The sequence below is a fragment of the Phocoena phocoena genome, chromosome 21 (genome assembly GCF_963924675.1).
Source record: "Phocoena phocoena chromosome 21, mPhoPho1.1, whole genome shotgun sequence".
NCBI classification, from domain to species: Eukaryota; Metazoa; Chordata; class Mammalia; order Artiodactyla; family Phocoenidae; genus Phocoena; species Phocoena phocoena.
The window spans coordinates 19,284,185-19,301,606 of record NC_089239.1 but is presented as its reverse complement, the minus strand read 5'-3'; positions in this window follow the sequence as shown (position 1 = coordinate 19,301,606).

The window sequence follows — 17,422 nt, the reverse complement described above, 5'->3', positions numbered from 1 at the left end:
CTTCCACTGCAGGGGGCGTGGGTTCAATCCCTGGTCAGGGAACCAAGATCCTGCATGCCACGCAGTGAGGCCAAAAAATAAAATAAAAACTAAAAAGTTAGAGAATGAAACCTGGTTTACAGACCATCTGGTCCAGTGGTCTCTAAAATGGGCTTGGCGGAGCCTTTAATTTTGATAACAAGCCTCAGGGTCACTGTAGGGAACAGGAAGTTTTCCTTTTTTTTTCATTCAACACAGCTCTTTTTATCTATTTTATGTATTTGGGTTCCACATAACACTGCTATATGTTATGGGCTTTTGTTTGTTTGGAAAAAAAGAATGCTTATCATCTCTAAAAGAAGGTTTAGACCTCTTCATTTCTTCAGATGAAGAAATTTCCTGCATTTTTGCAGAGGACAGGTATTTCTGGGGAAGGACTTTGTTACTCCCTCGACTCACATGAATTAACAAGCATTGTAATCCCAAGACTGTACCCTGTGTTCCAATGAATATCAGCACTTCATTTAGAACAGTGCCTTCAAAAGCCTATATACCCGGTAAAAACCATACTCTATGGTGGGCAGCAAGTTCATGACAAGCTGCAACCTTTGCAAGAGGACAAAAGAGCGAATTAGGCGTTCTCTCATAACAAGCCGACTTGACACAGGGTATTGTGTCAAGTCTCGGGGCATTGGCACCGTTTGCAGTTTCTAGGCCTTTCTAATTATAGATGTGCTATGTAACATTGCCTCCACCTGCACCTCTAACAATAACAATATTCAGCACTTAACATTATCAAAGACCTTTCCAGATTGAACTAATTAATTCATACAATTCCAACCATCTGGGACAGATAGTACTATTATCCAGGTTTTACAGACACAGAAAACTTCAAAAGAGGTTCCTCCAAGGTCATATAGCAATTGGAACGAGGCCAGGAGTATATTTTAGAAGTACTAGGTTTTTTAGTTCATTGGAAGACGACCTTACGCAGTTTAGATTTAGGAGTAATTTGATTTTTTTTTTTTCTTCAGGGTGCTAAACAGATACCCATTTGTTGGATACTAGCTCACTCTCTGTTTTCTGCTGTGGCTTCTCTCCCAGAAGAATGATTAAACCCTTAGGAATTATTGTGCACGTCATAATTCTTTGGAATAACAGGTAGTTTGGGAGCTCTTAAAGGTGGCTAAGACATGCCAGCTGTTTCATCTCTTTCACTTTTGTCCTTTAATTATACCTACTCTATCTCTTTTCAGTTGAGTGATATTGGAACACAGAGCTCTTGAAATGTAAAATGAAACCTCAGAAAAATCAGCTAGTTATAAAGCCTTCTCTGTCCTTTTCTGGTGACCAACTAACTAATTGAGATTCTTAGAAATCCCATACTCTTCAAAGAAGGTCTTCTAGAGATACCAGCTTTTTCATCACCAGTTTTTTTTTTTTAAGATTAAAAATAACTTAACGTTTCCCTAGTTATGAGAAAGTTAAACCTGAAACAACACTAAGTAGCTCATGGGTGGAAAATCATCATTCCCTTGCAACTTTTGTCCTATTCTAATAGCTGTGGTTTGAAAGAGTATTATATCCTCATGTATTCACTCATGTTGAAGAGGCAGGAAATTACATACTTAAAAAAAATGATTATGCAAAGTAATGTCAAATTAAAATGAAACCCTAAATGGAGTTCCATGTTGCCTCAGAGACCAGTAGCACCAGAAAAAGAATGTTTCTGAAAACTCTCAGAATATGTAAGTAATTTGGTGAATATGATTAAGAAATTTTTCTAAATAGGGATCTTGGAAGCCTAGGTTCAAAGAACATCTGCATCTTGTTTGTGTATGAGTCAGCATGTAGTAGGATGTGTAACTCAGAGGAACTGGGAGTTTGGAAGGACCATGTGTTGTACTTTCAAGGCTATTTTTAATATCAAGCTGTCAGCCTGGGCCACTTACTTTTTAACAAGGTGCATAAACAAATCTGATTCACCCCAAAGTTTAAACATCCTTGGTGTCACTCCTCAACACGCTTCTCATTCAGAGAAGCTGAGCCGTTTGACATCTTAGTTTTAGTTCGAGGACAGTCTTCCAGGTTGAACCCCAATGTGATAAAACTTGATGTGAAAAGTTCAGATCTATAGCCTCATACAGTTTTCTGAAACAGTGCAAGAAAGCAGCACCTCAGTGATGATTACAGCATGCAGATGGCTATCAGGTGTGCTCCCCAAATCCTTCAGGGACCCTTGGAGGATCGGATGCCCCCAGCCAGGATGCTTAGACAGCTGGTGAGCGCTCCACACTCATTCCTTCAGTCAGCAAGCCTGGACCAGACTACTGGCCAAGGGGCATGAGTGACAGCTGTCTCTCTCCTCGTTTCATAATTTAATGAAAGACTGATCCCTGGAGCCCAATGGTCACTGTAGTTTTTGCATAAGAAAATATTCATCAAGGACAAAGTTAGGGTGTCAGACTTCTCTTTATACCATCCTTCACCATCATCCAAAACTTCCTGAAAGAGTCTATTTAGAGACTAAAACTTTTTCATTCTGGACATAAGCCCAGAACCAAAAAAAAAAAATGTTTTTTTTAAAGTGTGGGGCAGTCTATTTGACCAGTTTCAGTTACCCTTTTTTTTTTTTCTTTCCTATATCCATAAATAAAACCCACCAAAACAGAGCCTTCCATTCTAAGATGTGACAAGTCCTCAGGACAGAATGCTTTCTGGGCCAGAGAATGCTTTAAAGTATAAAAATTTAAATATTTTGCAATAAATACTTGTATACTTTACCTGAAAAATATTTTGTTCAAATTTCCTAAAGTAGCAGAAAGAAAACAGGAGGGAATTTTGTGAAGTGGTTAATTGAAACAGCGGTGGGGTATGGAGACACTCTTGTTAGCTTTTTCTAACTCTGGTGTTTATGAACTTGGCGGGAAGGATGTACCAGACCTGAGGCCCTTCACGGGGTGGCTGTGCTCTGGGTTCTGTCGTCTTGGTAAGACACCATGAGCACTGAATGCGGAATCGCCCGCAGTGTAGGCCTCGCCTCCCTGCCTACACAGAGTGGAAACAGAGTGACTGCCTGCCTAAGTGCTCACAGGCAGTGTTGCAGGTCTGCTCCTGTGGATTCCCGGGCGGGCTTCCCAGGTGTGGCTTGCTTACCCTGCAAAGTGACAGTGGCAAAGGATGCCGCCCAGAGACAATTTTCTTTGCAGATCAAATCCTAGGTGAATCCAGGCTTTCTCCTCTCCTGTCTTTAGTCCTTCCTCCCTAAGGAAGCAGTCCAGTGAACTCCCTAGATGTCGGCTGGCCGAGGCCTTCACACCTCACCACTGCTGCACCACGTTCTCTGCCTTAGGTGGCTCAGGGTCTTCAGAGAGGCTCTGTGCGTGGGCCTGGGGACGCACTCAGTCCCTGGGAACTGATTGTCCCTCACGTATGTTATCACTTGTATCTTCTCAGGTGTTGCTTCACCAATGCCTCCTAAGATGCTAATAAAGAAGGGCTAGAATATCTTCCCTTCTTCTCAGGTAATGGAAAGGCCCTTCAGTAATCAAACAACAGCTTTATTTATTTGGGGTGTAACTTTTATGATGGGAATTTCTGGACAGAAAGGAAGGAAGCTGTGACTAGATGCACCCTGAATCACCTCAAAGACATGGACACCTACATTTTTAGCGTTCCACATCGCCTCAGTGCACACAGGGCCTCACTGTCGGGAGAACTTGTTTCATCATTTTCTATTAATTATCACTTGGAAGCATTGCTATCAATGCTAATCTGGAAATTGTATATCAAGTTTGCAAAATCCAGTAGAATTTACAGTCTTGGGGTAGCTGTTCCTCTGTGTTCAGTATAGCAGCTGTTACCAAAGAATGTGTATTAACCAAAGACCAAATAAGGGATATGAAGGACATATTAAAAACCCAAACAGCAGAAATAGAACCCTAACCTTCCAGGCTCCTATGTTTAGTTTAAGGTCAGAGTCGTTGCAATCTCCTGAAAGGCATGCTGTTCTCTAAATAAGTTCTCTTGGTCCAGGCCGTTGGATGTCATGTAACTGCCAAGGCAGCAGAATTCACGGGAACTTCCCAGCATCAGGTTTCCTTGGAACAGGTTTGCTCATGGCTTCAGTCTTCTAAAGCTGATTACTTTGTCATAGTGGGTGCTGACGCTGCATGGTAACCCGTTCATATCTTACATGATGTTTCCAATGGTTGTACAGTTGGAGGCATACATAGGACATACACTTGGCTAAGCTATTAGGTTTAATAATCCCTTTTCCTGATGTTCATTAGATTTAGGTTATATAACTCTTCATCTAGATGGTTTGGTCTGCAGGCCTCTAGCAAGGGAGATGGGTTTATTAATCTCTGTGGACCTCTTCTATCAAAACTTCCATGTGACTTTATGGTACAATGATCTTTGTTAACTACAGTTACCTTTAAAAAGCACTATAAAGGGATTATGCAACATTTATTCAGTAAACATGTTTTAAGTAACAGATAAGTTATTAGTCACTACAACAAAATGCTGAAAAATTCATGTATGTGGAGTTCATAGTCAAATGCAAGGACACAATAAAATAATTAGAAGAAATTAAAATCAAAACACAATAAAATAATTAGAATACCTTTGCATTGTGTCTTATAATAGAAGTCTATAGAAAATGCTATGGAACCTCCAAAGAATGAGTTGCTAATTAGATCTGTATTGGGACAGTCAGTTGGACAGAATTAATACAATATTATTCACAAGAGTAATGTAGCTACCAAAATTAAGCTAATATGATCTTGGGATCCATTAGTAGAAGTATAACATCTAGAATGTAGAATAGTAAATATAGGTAATAACTACTTTGGACTTACCCAGCTATATTGGGTTCAATTTGGGACCAAAGTTAAAAGGATATTAAGAAGCTATAAGTTCATGCAGAAAAGACTGTCTACAATGAACAAAATTAGTAATATTTAGCTCAACAGGGGATACCCAGAGAGAACCCCAGGAGAAACATGTGAACAGTCAGCAAATATCCGAAATATTTTTATGGAAATATGTATTATATTTATTCCCTAAGAACTCAAGAGTAAACTAAATAAATGCAAGTATGCTAATTTTGACTAAAGTTAGGAAGAATCTCCCAAGATTCAAAGCTACCTAAAAGATAATATAAGCTGCCTCTTGAGTTGATAAGATTAGCATCACAGGATTTAATTGAAGCTGGAATGTTTGTGGAGAATATTGCGAATGTACGCAAGCATCAGCTGGGTAGTAAACTGAGTGATCTTTTTGGTCTCTCCCAAATCTTAGGTTTTATGATTTGGAGTTGTGGTGGTAATGTTACACATTATTTCCAAAACATAACAATTAAAGTAGATGAGTGTTCTTTTAATCGCCTTTCGATTGTCTTATGACCAGTGCACGACAGTAGTGGGTAATAAATGAATCACTTAGCAAGTGACAGTCTTTACATTTATACCAAGCTCTTGGTAGTTAATAATAAAGGTCATTCTCTCCCACCCGGGGAATCTTATGATTCAAAACCACTGGGGGAAATCTACAGCAAGAAATAAACAAACAAATGAAGTCACCGTGTTAATGTAGAGTGAAGGCTAGAGTTAAGACTAGGAGAGAAGAAGCATCAGGAAGAAACAAATCATCGGGCAAAAGGTACAAGAAAATCCCTCAGCAAGAACCGGAGTAAAGCTGACACTTAACGCGGTGTTTAAGCAAGTGTCAGATGCTGTTCTTGGTGCTTCATCTCTGCTTATCAATCCTCTCAACAGCCCTCTGAGCTAGGCTTTATAAAAATTATTCCCTTTTGATGAATGAAGAAACATAGACACAGAGCAGTTGAGTAATAATGCCTAAGATCACACAGCTAGCCGGCATTGAGCTGGGATTTGAACCCGAGCGCCCTAGCTCTAGAATTCACACTCTTAACACCTAACACCTATGTGTATAAGCTCAGGAGGAAGAAATGAGTCATAGAGGAAAGAAGTACGTGTGTAAAGAAAACAACTAAAGAATAAGGGACTAACAATTTCAATTCTGTAAATTCTACTTTTTTAAAAAAGGTTAAGTAGGGCTTCCCTGGTGGCGCAGTGGTTGAGAGTCCGCCTGCCGATGCAGGGGACACCGGTTCGTGCCCCGGTCCGGGAGGATCCCACATGCCACGGAGCGGCTGGGCCCGTGAGCCATGGCCGCTAAGGCTGCGCGTCCGGAGCCTGTGCTCCGCAACGGGAGAGGCCACAACAGTGAGAGGCCCGCATACCGCAAAAAAAAAAAAAAAAAAATTGTAAAAAAGGTTAAGTAACCATTACACATGAATTTTTCATTTAAAATTAGGAAAAATGGCGACTTCCCTGGTGGCTCAGTGGTTGGGAATCTGCCTGCCAATGCAGGGAACACGGGTTTGAGCCGTGGTCCGGGATGATGCCACATGCCGCGGAGCAAATAAGCCCATGCACCACAACTACTGAGCCTGAGCTCTAGAGCCCGTGAGCCACAACTACTGAGCCTGCGTGCCACAACTACTGAAGCCCACACGCCTAGAGCCCATGCTCCGCAGGAAAAGAAGCCACCACAATAAGAAGCCGGCACACTGCAACGAAGAGTAGCCTCTGCTCACCACGACTAGAGAAAGCCTGCACACAGCAACGAAGACCCAACACAGCCAAAAATAGATAGATAGATAGATAGATAAATAAAATTAGGAAAAACGGAAATATTTTCTTAATACATTTCTAATTCTCCTCATTAGAAATCATTTTAACAAACTGACTTTTGAATGTATTTTAGCTACATGGCATTTGTGCCTGTGGATCTGACCTAACCCCCCATGATAAAAGCTGGAAAGGATCCCCTTTGCAACCATCTACAGGGACAAAGGGAAGAAAGCATGTCTTTTCAATCGTTGTTTCTGTATCAAAGCCCAAACTCGGGCAGGATGAAGGAGGATTCAGGCACCCTCAGACTCAGAGCAATTAGAAAATACTATGTCTTTCACCTGGTTGATGGAGGTGAGCCGTGGAAGAATATTTACAATTTCAAAATGGTGTTCCACCATGGAAGCATTCATCTGCACCCGATGCTATAGGCCAAGATTACCTAATGCTCAGTCCTTTCTCTGGATCCTAGAAATCTCTCTCCCCCTAATTTGATAGAGTTGAGTGGGGGAAGAGCTTACAGATATTCTTTATTACGCCTTAATCCACGCTGCTATGCAGAAACTTCAGCTTCAGCTTCTGCCTACCTGGCAGGATGTATCCTTGAACCTGAGGGTAGGAGCTCACTGAGTCTTACCTTAACCAGTTGCCTTTGATATGTTACAGGTTAACCTCACAGAATGAAGCACATGATACACCAACATATTGTCAATATTCATAGAGACATCACAAAATTTTGACTTTGGTAGATAGGACCTTTCAAGCAATGTTTAAGAGTTTGTTGGCTTCCCTGGTGGCGCAGTGGTTGGGAGTCCGCCTGCCAATGCAGGGGACGCGGGTTCGAGCCCTGGTCCAGGAGGATCCCACATGCCATGGAGCGACTGGGCCCGTGAGCCACAACTACTGAGCCTGCGCACCTGGAGCTTGTGCTCCGCAGCAAGAGAGGCCGCGACAGTGAGAGGCCCGCGCACCGCGATAAAGAGTGGTCCCTGCTCGCCCCAACTAGAGAAAGCCCTCGCACAGAAACGAAGACCCAACATAGCCAAAAATAAATGAATAAATAATTAAAAAAAAAAAAAAAAGAGTTTGTTAATTGAAATCCTGTGGGCTGTATCCTAATCACACCCCACCCAGAGCCACTGCAGCAATGGGCAAATGAAAGTCCAGAGTAAAGATCCAGTTGTTGCCTGCTAATTCAAGTCCAAACACCCAATCTGGGTTACATTATGAAGGAAGGTGGAGAACTAGCCCACAGGGAATCTCAAAAACATCTAAAGGCATCTGTGGGCCTGAAGCATGTGTCATTTATTTATACAACTTGTATTTTAGAATGTGGAAAACCATAAAATCTGACAAAACCCCTAATAAGAGTCAAAGCCAAGAATTTGTGGTCAGTAAGGGGCGCCGTGTGGGAGAAAAGGGAGAGAATGATTCCACTCCCTCCTCCTCCGGATTCTGACTCACAAATTCAAAGCAATCAGAGGCAACCATTACTCAACAGAAGGCATATTCATTGCATGTTAGTTATTCAATATTCTCCCCCAAATGTTCCACTGAGGCATTGCATACAATGCCATGGGTAAAGTGTAATATTAACATGTCAATTCCATATTTAGCAAAGGTATTCCAATGCATGCTAAAGTTTGGGGAAGATATGCTGCAGAAGGGTTACTGTCTTACCTGTCTGACTATATGATGTAAGTTGATTTATTTATTAATATGTTGAACATCAAATCTCCAGAAACCATGTCAAAGATAACCATTTTATTTGCAGTCATTCAATTTGTTTGTCTATCTGCTTATGGGACTACATAATGAACATGAATCAAAATTTTAAAACACAGAGACTTCCCTGGTGGGGCTGTGGCTGGGAATCCACCTGCCAATGCAGGGGACACGGATTCGATCCCTGATCCGGGAAGATCCCACATGCTGAGGAGCAACTAAGCCTGTGTGCTACAACTACTGAGCCTGCGTTCTAGGGCCCGCGTGCCGCAGCTGCTGAATCCATGTGCTGCAACTGCTAAAGCCCACGTGCCTTGAGCCCGGGCTCAGCAACAAGAGAAGCCACTGCAATGAGAAGCCTGCGCACCACAACAAAGAGCAGCCCCCCCGCTCGCCGCAACTAGAGAAGGCCTGCACACAGCAACAAAGACCCAACGCAGCCAAAAAGAAATTTAAAAAAAAAATTAGACAACAAAAAAATTTTTTAAAACACAAAACGGCATACAAAGAAATTTCTCCCCTTTACTCCTGTGTCCTGGAGGCAAAGCAAGATTAAGTTTGTTTCGTATCCTTCCAGGGTTATTTTATACATATACCAGCAAATAGGTGTATTCTTTTTTCACTTTTTTCTATACAAAATGTGGCACACCCTACTCACTGTTCAAATGTACTCAATGGATATGACTCCAGCATGAAGTTTTGTGGCCGTTTCCAAGTTTTGCAAAAGAAGGTATGCTTTATAGAAACTTCTTAAAGTAGGGATTTGTTTTGCATTTAAATGCTTCCATTTAAAAAATTCTAATGCTGTGTACTAACAAAGTTTTTACTTGATTTTCAAATACCCCATTTAATTGACCAAATAGAGTTATCATCATCACCAGGTACTGTTTCACTTACATCATGCCCCCAAAGCTCAGCCTTCTACAAATGTCAAGGTTTCATCACCTGTAGCTGATTGGGTTTTCAGATTAAGATTTGAACCATGTGTTATTCATTCAATAATACTGAAATGTATTCCAAATTATCCTGGAGGCCACTTGCTTTTAGCCTCCCATCAGGAGTTATATTGAAACTCCTTTTTGAATTTACTTCTATTCTGTTCTCCCACACTTGGCATGATGTCAGCTCACTTTCGGCCGAAAGACACAGCCATATTCTCCTTCTTTATTCTTTTAGCAATATTGCAATCCTGACACTTGATCTCTGCAAACAATTATCTGGTTTCTTCAATTCTCCTTTTAATATTCTTTAAAGGAGTTGAAATATTTAAAATAGCCCTTTGGCCTGTGCCAAAACGTTCCCAGCTGTCTCAAAATATGAACCAAATTATACCAAGGGGCTTATCTTTTTAAAATAAAGTTTTACAGGATTGATTCTAAACTCCCTAACTTAGAATTCATGGCCTGCAATATTCTGCTTTTTTTCAGAGATATCTCCCTTAATTGAGCTTTCAGCTCAATAGATTATGTTGTTTTTAGTTTCCTGTATCTTTGTGGTGTATTTCTCCTTCCATGACCTCATGAAGGCCATTACCCATGCTAGCCTTTTGACTTTTTTGCAACTCATATATCAAGGTTTCACCATGCCACTGAGATGCCCTGAACTCTTTTTTTTAAATTTTATTTATTTAGCTTCTTTTGGGCTGTGTTGGGACTTCGTTGCTGCATGCGGGCTTTATCTAGTTGCGGTGAGCAGGGGGCTACTCTTTGTTGCGGTGTGCAGGCTTCTCATTGCAGTGGCTTCTCTTGTTGCAGAGCACGGGCTCTAGGCGTGTGGGCTTCAGTAGCTGTGGCGTGCAGCCTCAGTAGTTGTGGCTCGCGGGCTCTAGAGCGCAGGCTCAGTAGTTGTGACGCACGGGCTTCATTGCTCCGTGGCATGGGGGATCTTCCCGTACCAGGGCTCAAACCCATGTCCCCTGCATCGGCAGGTGGACTCTCAACCACTGTGCCACCAGGAAAGCCCAGGGCCCAGGTTTGACCCTTGGTCAAGGAACTAGAGCCCACATGCCTGCCTCAACTAAGGAGCTTGCCTGCCACAACTAAGGAGCCCCTGAACCACAACTAAGGAGTCCACCTGCTGCCTGCCACCACTAAAAGAGCCCACATGCTGCAACTAAGGAGCCCGGCTTCCACAACTAAGACCCGACGCAACTAAATAAAAATAAATAGATAGGGGGACTTCCTAGTTCCCCAGCCAGGGATCAGACCTGTGCCCCCTGCAGTGGAAGTGTGGAATCTCAACCACTGGACTGCCAGGGAAGTCCTGGCAATGGCTTTTATGGGAGGGTTTTTAAAAGGCAACATTTGGAGTGAGGGTTGCAGCTCATGAACTTTCTTCTGATTGGTTTCTGGTGAGGCAACAAGGTGGTGTTTCAGGAATCTTAATCATCAGCCTTTTGGTTCTAACCAGTCTGGGGTCTACATGCTTGTTGTCAGCATGTACTCACCATTTGCCACCTGGAAGGGGGGTGGTCTTAGTTTCTGCAGAATAACTCAAAGATAAGTGTCATGTTGTTATGTGTTATCCCTTGAGGAGGAACTAGAACTCTGTTTTACCTGCTGACTACTATTTAAGGTAACATTACTTTTCTTGCTTAACTACTTTTCCTTCGCTTCTACATTTCCTCACTTCCCTAATTAGTAACTGTTTGAGTCTGTTTTTTGGAACTCAGGGAAGGCCCAGGAAACTAAAGCCTCTTTCTACAAACAAGAAGTGGGGGACATGGAAGGGCTTTTATACCTGGGAGGGCCCCTCAGGGTCCTGCTTGGTTTCAAAACTTCAAAAAATCTTCAGAGATATATCAGAACTATAATTGGATGCTTCAGTCTACCCCAAACTTCTAGGTGTAATTTTTTTTTTTCTCTTCTGCAGTTGGTGCTATCTATTGAAAAAGTTGAGAAGCATAAATTGCAATGCTAGTTAAGGCCTGGAGAGGCTAAGCAAATTGCCTCAAATCACACATTAATTCAATCAATATTGATTCAGCATTTGATACTAATATTGCAAACACCAGGGCTAAAACAATGAGCAAAACGCATAAGGCCACTGACCTTAAAAGTTTGTATGCAAGTGGGGGTGAGGAGAGGAGAGAGCTGTTAAGTTAATATTCAATATGTGTAACCCATATAACCAGCCACCATCTTGTGAGTCTAGAACATAGTAAATAAAAGCAACTTAAAACTTTATTGCAGACTGCAGAAAATACCCAAGGGTGAGTCCATTCTTATTGCACAATAAATTATCTTTTATTTCCTTTATCTTAAATTCTCAATATGGCACCCAGCCATTAGTACCTGACCAAAATAGATTTTCCCAAAGTTCTTCCTGACCCTCAGCTTGAAGAGCTCCTAACTTCTTGGCCTCCCACCCTCTCTCTTTTTCTATCTAGTCTATCCTCAGTACAAATGAAGTTAGCTTCTGGCAAGAGATTTCAGTGATAATGGTAGAAAAAAATCTCATGAATAGATTTTTGTACTTTTTTTTCCTTTCCACAATCATGCAAATGTAAAAGTGCAGAGTACTTGACCTAGGCTGAGGGATTAAGGCAGAACTCTTTGAGAAAGGATCCTATTAAGCTGAGACCAGACTGTTAAATAAGTATTAACCAAGAAAAGGAGGTGCTGACTAGAAAAAAAAAAAAGCACAACCTAAAAGTTGAGAATTATATTTTATTCAAGGACATTACTGAGGACTATAGCCTGTGAAGGCAGCCTCTCATATAGCTCTGAGGAACTGTTCCAAAGAAGTAAGGGAAGAGCCAGGATATATAGGAACTTTTGCTAAAAGCAAACAAAAAAAACCCCAAAAACAACCCCCAAAACCCATAACACATGTAGTTGAACATCAAAAGACTAATGCTAATCACAAAAAACAGACATCTCAAGTCAATGATTTTAGTGCTTTTCTTTTTATTTTATATTGGAGTATAGTTGATTAACAATGTTGTGTTAGTTCCAGATATACAGCAAAGTGATTCAGTTATACATATACATGTGTCTATTGTTTTTCGAATTCTTTTCCCAATTAGGTTGTTATATAATATTGAGCAGAGTTCCCTGTGCTATACAGTAGGTCCTTGTTGGTTATCCATTTTAAATATAGCAGTGTGTACACGTCAATCCCAAACTCCCTAACTATCCCTCCTCCCATCCTTCCCCCCTGGTAACTACAAGTTTGTTCTCTAAGTCTGCGAGTCTGTTTCTGTTTTGTAAATAAGTTCAAAACATTACTTTTTTTCAGATCCTTCATATAAGCAATATCATAGGATACTTCTTTTTCTCTGTCTGACTGATCAGTCAGGATGACAGTCTCTAGGTCCATCCATGTGGCTGCAAATGACATTATTTCATGGGAAGATGCAAGAGTCTGGGCTCATTGAAATTATTCCTTTGATATGTGGCTTAACTATCTAGGGCCAATATCCTGTTTTTCTTCATCCTGAATTCCCCTCCGGGCACACTGCAAAGATTTGGTGGGGACTAGAGATTTGGGAGATTTGGGGAGAACTTCTAGGTAGACTTCTCTTGAATTGAGGTAGGGCCAGAGGAGATGGAAAGAAGAGTGAAAATTCGGAAGCTATTTGATAAGAAATGGTCAGGACTTAGTGCTTGACTGGATATGGGTGCTGAAGGAGAGGTCAAGGATAATGCCCAAGCTTCTGGCTTAAGCAACTGAGTGGATAAGAATGATAGACATGGAGACAGGAAATTCTAGAAGAAGACCAGATTGTGGAGGAATTTTGAAGGTTAAAATGCCCTAAAAATGAGACAGAAAAAAAAAAAAAAAAAAGAATAGTGATTTTGGTCCAGCAGGTCATGATGCTTCAGAATTTTTAATCTCTTTTTGCTTTAATTATTTCCTTTTATTCTTTTTTCTCATCAGTGAGAAGCACATACAAAGTATTTTGAGTTTACTTGGCTATTTTTTTCATTGATTTTAAAGAATGACACACACAGTATCATTTAGCTTGGTAAAATTGATAAGAAGCAGATTTCATTCTAATTTTCATATATTGTATAGTGAAATGTAAGTATAAATATTATCTATGTTCATAAAATGAGTTGATAAAAGATGTTCATGTTATGTCTCTGTATAACAAGTCACTCTAAAACTCAGTGGCTTAAAACAACTCTATTTTGTTTCTATTCCTCATGATTCTGGGGGTTGGTTGGAAGAATGGAATTATTCTTTAAAGCTTCCTTAGTCTTTTGCCTGCCCGTATCATTGGGCTTTTGCCTGGAATACCAACATGATGGAACACATGATCCTCTCCATGTGGCTGAGCCCCCTCATATTATGGGAGTTGGGTTCCAAGAGTGATCTTCCCAAGAGAATGGGGCAGATTCTGTTTTGACTTTTATGACCTAACCTCAGAGGTCACATAGCAAAACTACTACACTCACAGGCCTGCCTAGATTCAGAACAAGGGAATATAATGGGAAGAGTGACAACTTTACACTGTAAGATGAGCAGGTAGGGTTGGAGACTTTGTTGTAACTATCTTGGGAAACACAATCTGCAACAGAAGATAAACGCAGATGGAAAAAGACTCTTCTCCTCTGGCCAATGTCTACAACAGTACTGTACATGGCACTTAATAAGTATTTGTTCAATAAATCAATAGGTAATTAGAATAAGATATGCTATCTTCTAAAATGGGTTCATGTTTATTATTTTTCATGATAAACTACTCTTTATAAACTTAAGTGTAGAGAGAACTGAATTAATGGAAAAAATAAGATTAATACTATAAAAGTGATCATTATAAATTTAGCTTTGACAATTTTCTTAAAGATTCTAATTTATAAGAAATAAATTAATTCACATGAAGAGTAAAAGCATAGGCCTAAATTATTATAATTCCAAATTATTCCTAAATTATATAAATATTCCCAAATTAAGTTCCTAAATTATTAAAATTCCAAGTGTTTCATTTAGTTTTGTGGTGGACAGAGATGGAATAGTTAATCAATGTTTTAGGTTTAATAATGCCCCCCCAAGATGTCCATGTTGTAATCCTCAGAACATATGAATTTACCTTATATAGGAAGAAACTTTGCAGATGTGATTGAGGTAAGGATTTGGGGATGAGGAAATTACCTTGACTTATCCCAATAGGCCCTAAATGCAACTGCAATAGTCCTTACAAGAAGGAGGCAGAGGAACATTTTGAACTTCAGTAGAGGAGAAGTCCATGCCACTGAGATCAGAGTGATGGGGCAAGGACACGAGGAATGCAGGCATGGAAAGGAATCTCTCCTGGAGCCTCCAGATGGAACCAGCCCTGATGACACATTGACTTTAGCTCCTTAAGACTTATTTTATACTTCTGCCCTTCAGACTGTTAGAGAATAAATTTGTGTTGTTTTAAGCCTTTCAGTTTGTGATGATTTGTTACAGCAGCACCAGAAAACTAATACAATCAATAGAATGATGAAATCAAAGAAAAAAGTTTGCATTTCAAATAATTCAAAGCTGTATGTTCTTCTGCTGACATAAAGAGGAGATTGATACGGTGAATAAAAATGCTGAATAAAGGTTATAGGTATTAAAGTGAGTATATACGTTTATAAAACCCTATGTAATCTATGTTACAAAAATTTCCCTTTTGAGGCCTGCAGTACAGTAGTCTTCATCTCTTTCAAGTTACAAGTCCCTGCCTTTTAAATCTTAGTTATAGCTTTTGTGAAGTCTTGCCTATGTTCCAGCTCTAAGACCAAGATACATGGGCCCAAGGGTTATTACATAAATTTAGATGACCACTTTTTGCATAATGTTTTATTTTGATCTAATTCCGAACTTATAGAATAGTGGCAAGAATAATACAAGAAACTTCTGTAATTCTTTACCCACGTTCACCAGTTGCACTTTGCATCATTTACACACATGCTCTCCCTCTCTCTACACACACACACACACACACACACACTAGATTTCTGAAAAATTTGAGAGTTGGAGACATTTTTTTCTCTTTACCCCAAATACTCATGTATATTTCCTAAGAATATGGATATTCTCTTGCATAACTACAGTATTAATTTCAAAAAACAATTAAACTTTGATAAAATTATCTAACCCCAAAATCCATATTCAAATGTTGACAATTGTCCCCCAAATATCTTATTATTGCTATTTTTTTCTCCCAGTCAAGGATCCAATCCAGTAACACTCATGGCATTTAGGTGTCATATCTTTTTAGACTTCTTTCTTGTGCAGTTCCTTGGCCTTTCTTTGTCTTCCCAGTCTTTGACATTTCTGAAGAGTGCAGATTAATTATTGTGTAAAATATCCCTCAGACTGGGTTTGTCTGAGGTTTCTTTCTAGTTCAGTTTTGCATGCTTGCGAGACACATGGCAAAAAGTACATCAAAAAGTGCATCTCAGGGCATCAAATCAGGAGTACTTTGATGTCAGTTTATCTGTGTTGGTGATGATCATTTTGAACACCTACTTAGGGTTATGTATAGGAGGTTTCTCCACAGTCAAGTTATTATTATTATTATTTATTTATTTATTTTTGCGGTACGTGGGCATCTCACTGTTGTGGCCTCTCCCGTTGCGGAGCACAGGCTCCGGACGCGCAGGCTCAGAGGCCATGGCTCACAGGCCCAGACGCTCCGTGGCATGTGGGATCTTCCCAGACCGGGGCACGAACCCGTGTCCCCTGCATCAGCAGGCGGACTCTCAACCACTAAGCCACCAGGGAAACCCCAAGTTATTATTTTTTTCGCCTTTTAAATGAATAAGAAAGTTGTGGGGAGAAACTTGGAGACTCTGTAAGTATCCTTTTCTCACCCCACTTTCATTCACAGCAGGATGATTTTCTAATTCCACCATTCCCTCAATATTCATTAGTTGGCACAGTAGAAAGCATTTCCTTTTCCTCTTTCTTCCTTTTTTTCTTTCATATATATCAGTGTGGACTCATACTTTGTGTCTACCTTCTTTCTTTCACTCAGCATAATGTCTGAGATTCATCCCTGATATGGGAAGTATCAGTAGTTTTGTTCTTCTGGAGAATTTCCCACTGTTTGAATATACCACAATTTGCTATTCCATTCACCTGTTAATGAGCATTTGGGTTGTTTTCAGTTTTTGATGCCTGTGAATGTTCTCATGCCTTTTTGTGGATGTGTATTTTCTTTCCTCTTTGGTAAATATTTAGGAGTAGAATTTCTGAGTCATAAGGTAGATGTATGTTTAACTTTATAAGAAATTGCCGCAATGTATGGGAGTTTCATTTCTTCCACGTCTTGGCCAATATTGGGTATTTTCAGTATTTTTCATTTTAGCCATTCTAGTTGGGTATGGAGTAGTATCTCATCATAGTTTTGGGGTTTTTTGCTGCATGGCTTGCGGGATCTTAGTTCCCTGACCAGGGATCAAACCGGGCCCACAGCAGTGAGAACACTGAGTCCTAATCACTGGACTGCCAGGGAATTCCCTCATTGCAGTTTTAATTTGTGTTTCCCTGTTGACTAATAATACTGAGTTCTTTACTGTATGCTTACTGGACGTTCATAAAGCTTCTTTTGCCATGTGTCTCAAAGTTTTTTATCACCTTTTCTTCTTGGATTGGTATCTTTTATTATTGAGTTATAGCAGTTATTTTTTCATTCTGGGTACAAGTCCATTTTCCAGTCTGTGGTTTCCTATTCAGTTTCTTAAGTGATTTTTTTTTTTTTTTGTGGTACGCGGGCATCTCACTGTTGTGGCCTCTCCCATTGCGGAGCACAGGCTCTGGACGCGCAGGCTCAGCGGCCATGGCTCATGGGCCTAGCCGCTCTGCAGCATGTGGGATCTTCCCGGACCGGGGCACAAACCCGTGTCCCCTGCATCGGCAGGCTGACTCCCAACCACTGTGCCGCCAGGGAAGCCCCTCTTAAGTGATTTTTGATGAGAAGTTTTTTAATTTTGAGGAAGTTTAATTTATCAATTTTTTTTCTTCTATGGTTGTTTCTCTCTCTGTTCTAAGAAATCTTTGCCTTTTCCCAGGTTTTGACAATATACTGATATTTTTCCTTTAGACTCTCTAGAGTTTTAGCCTTTACATTTAGG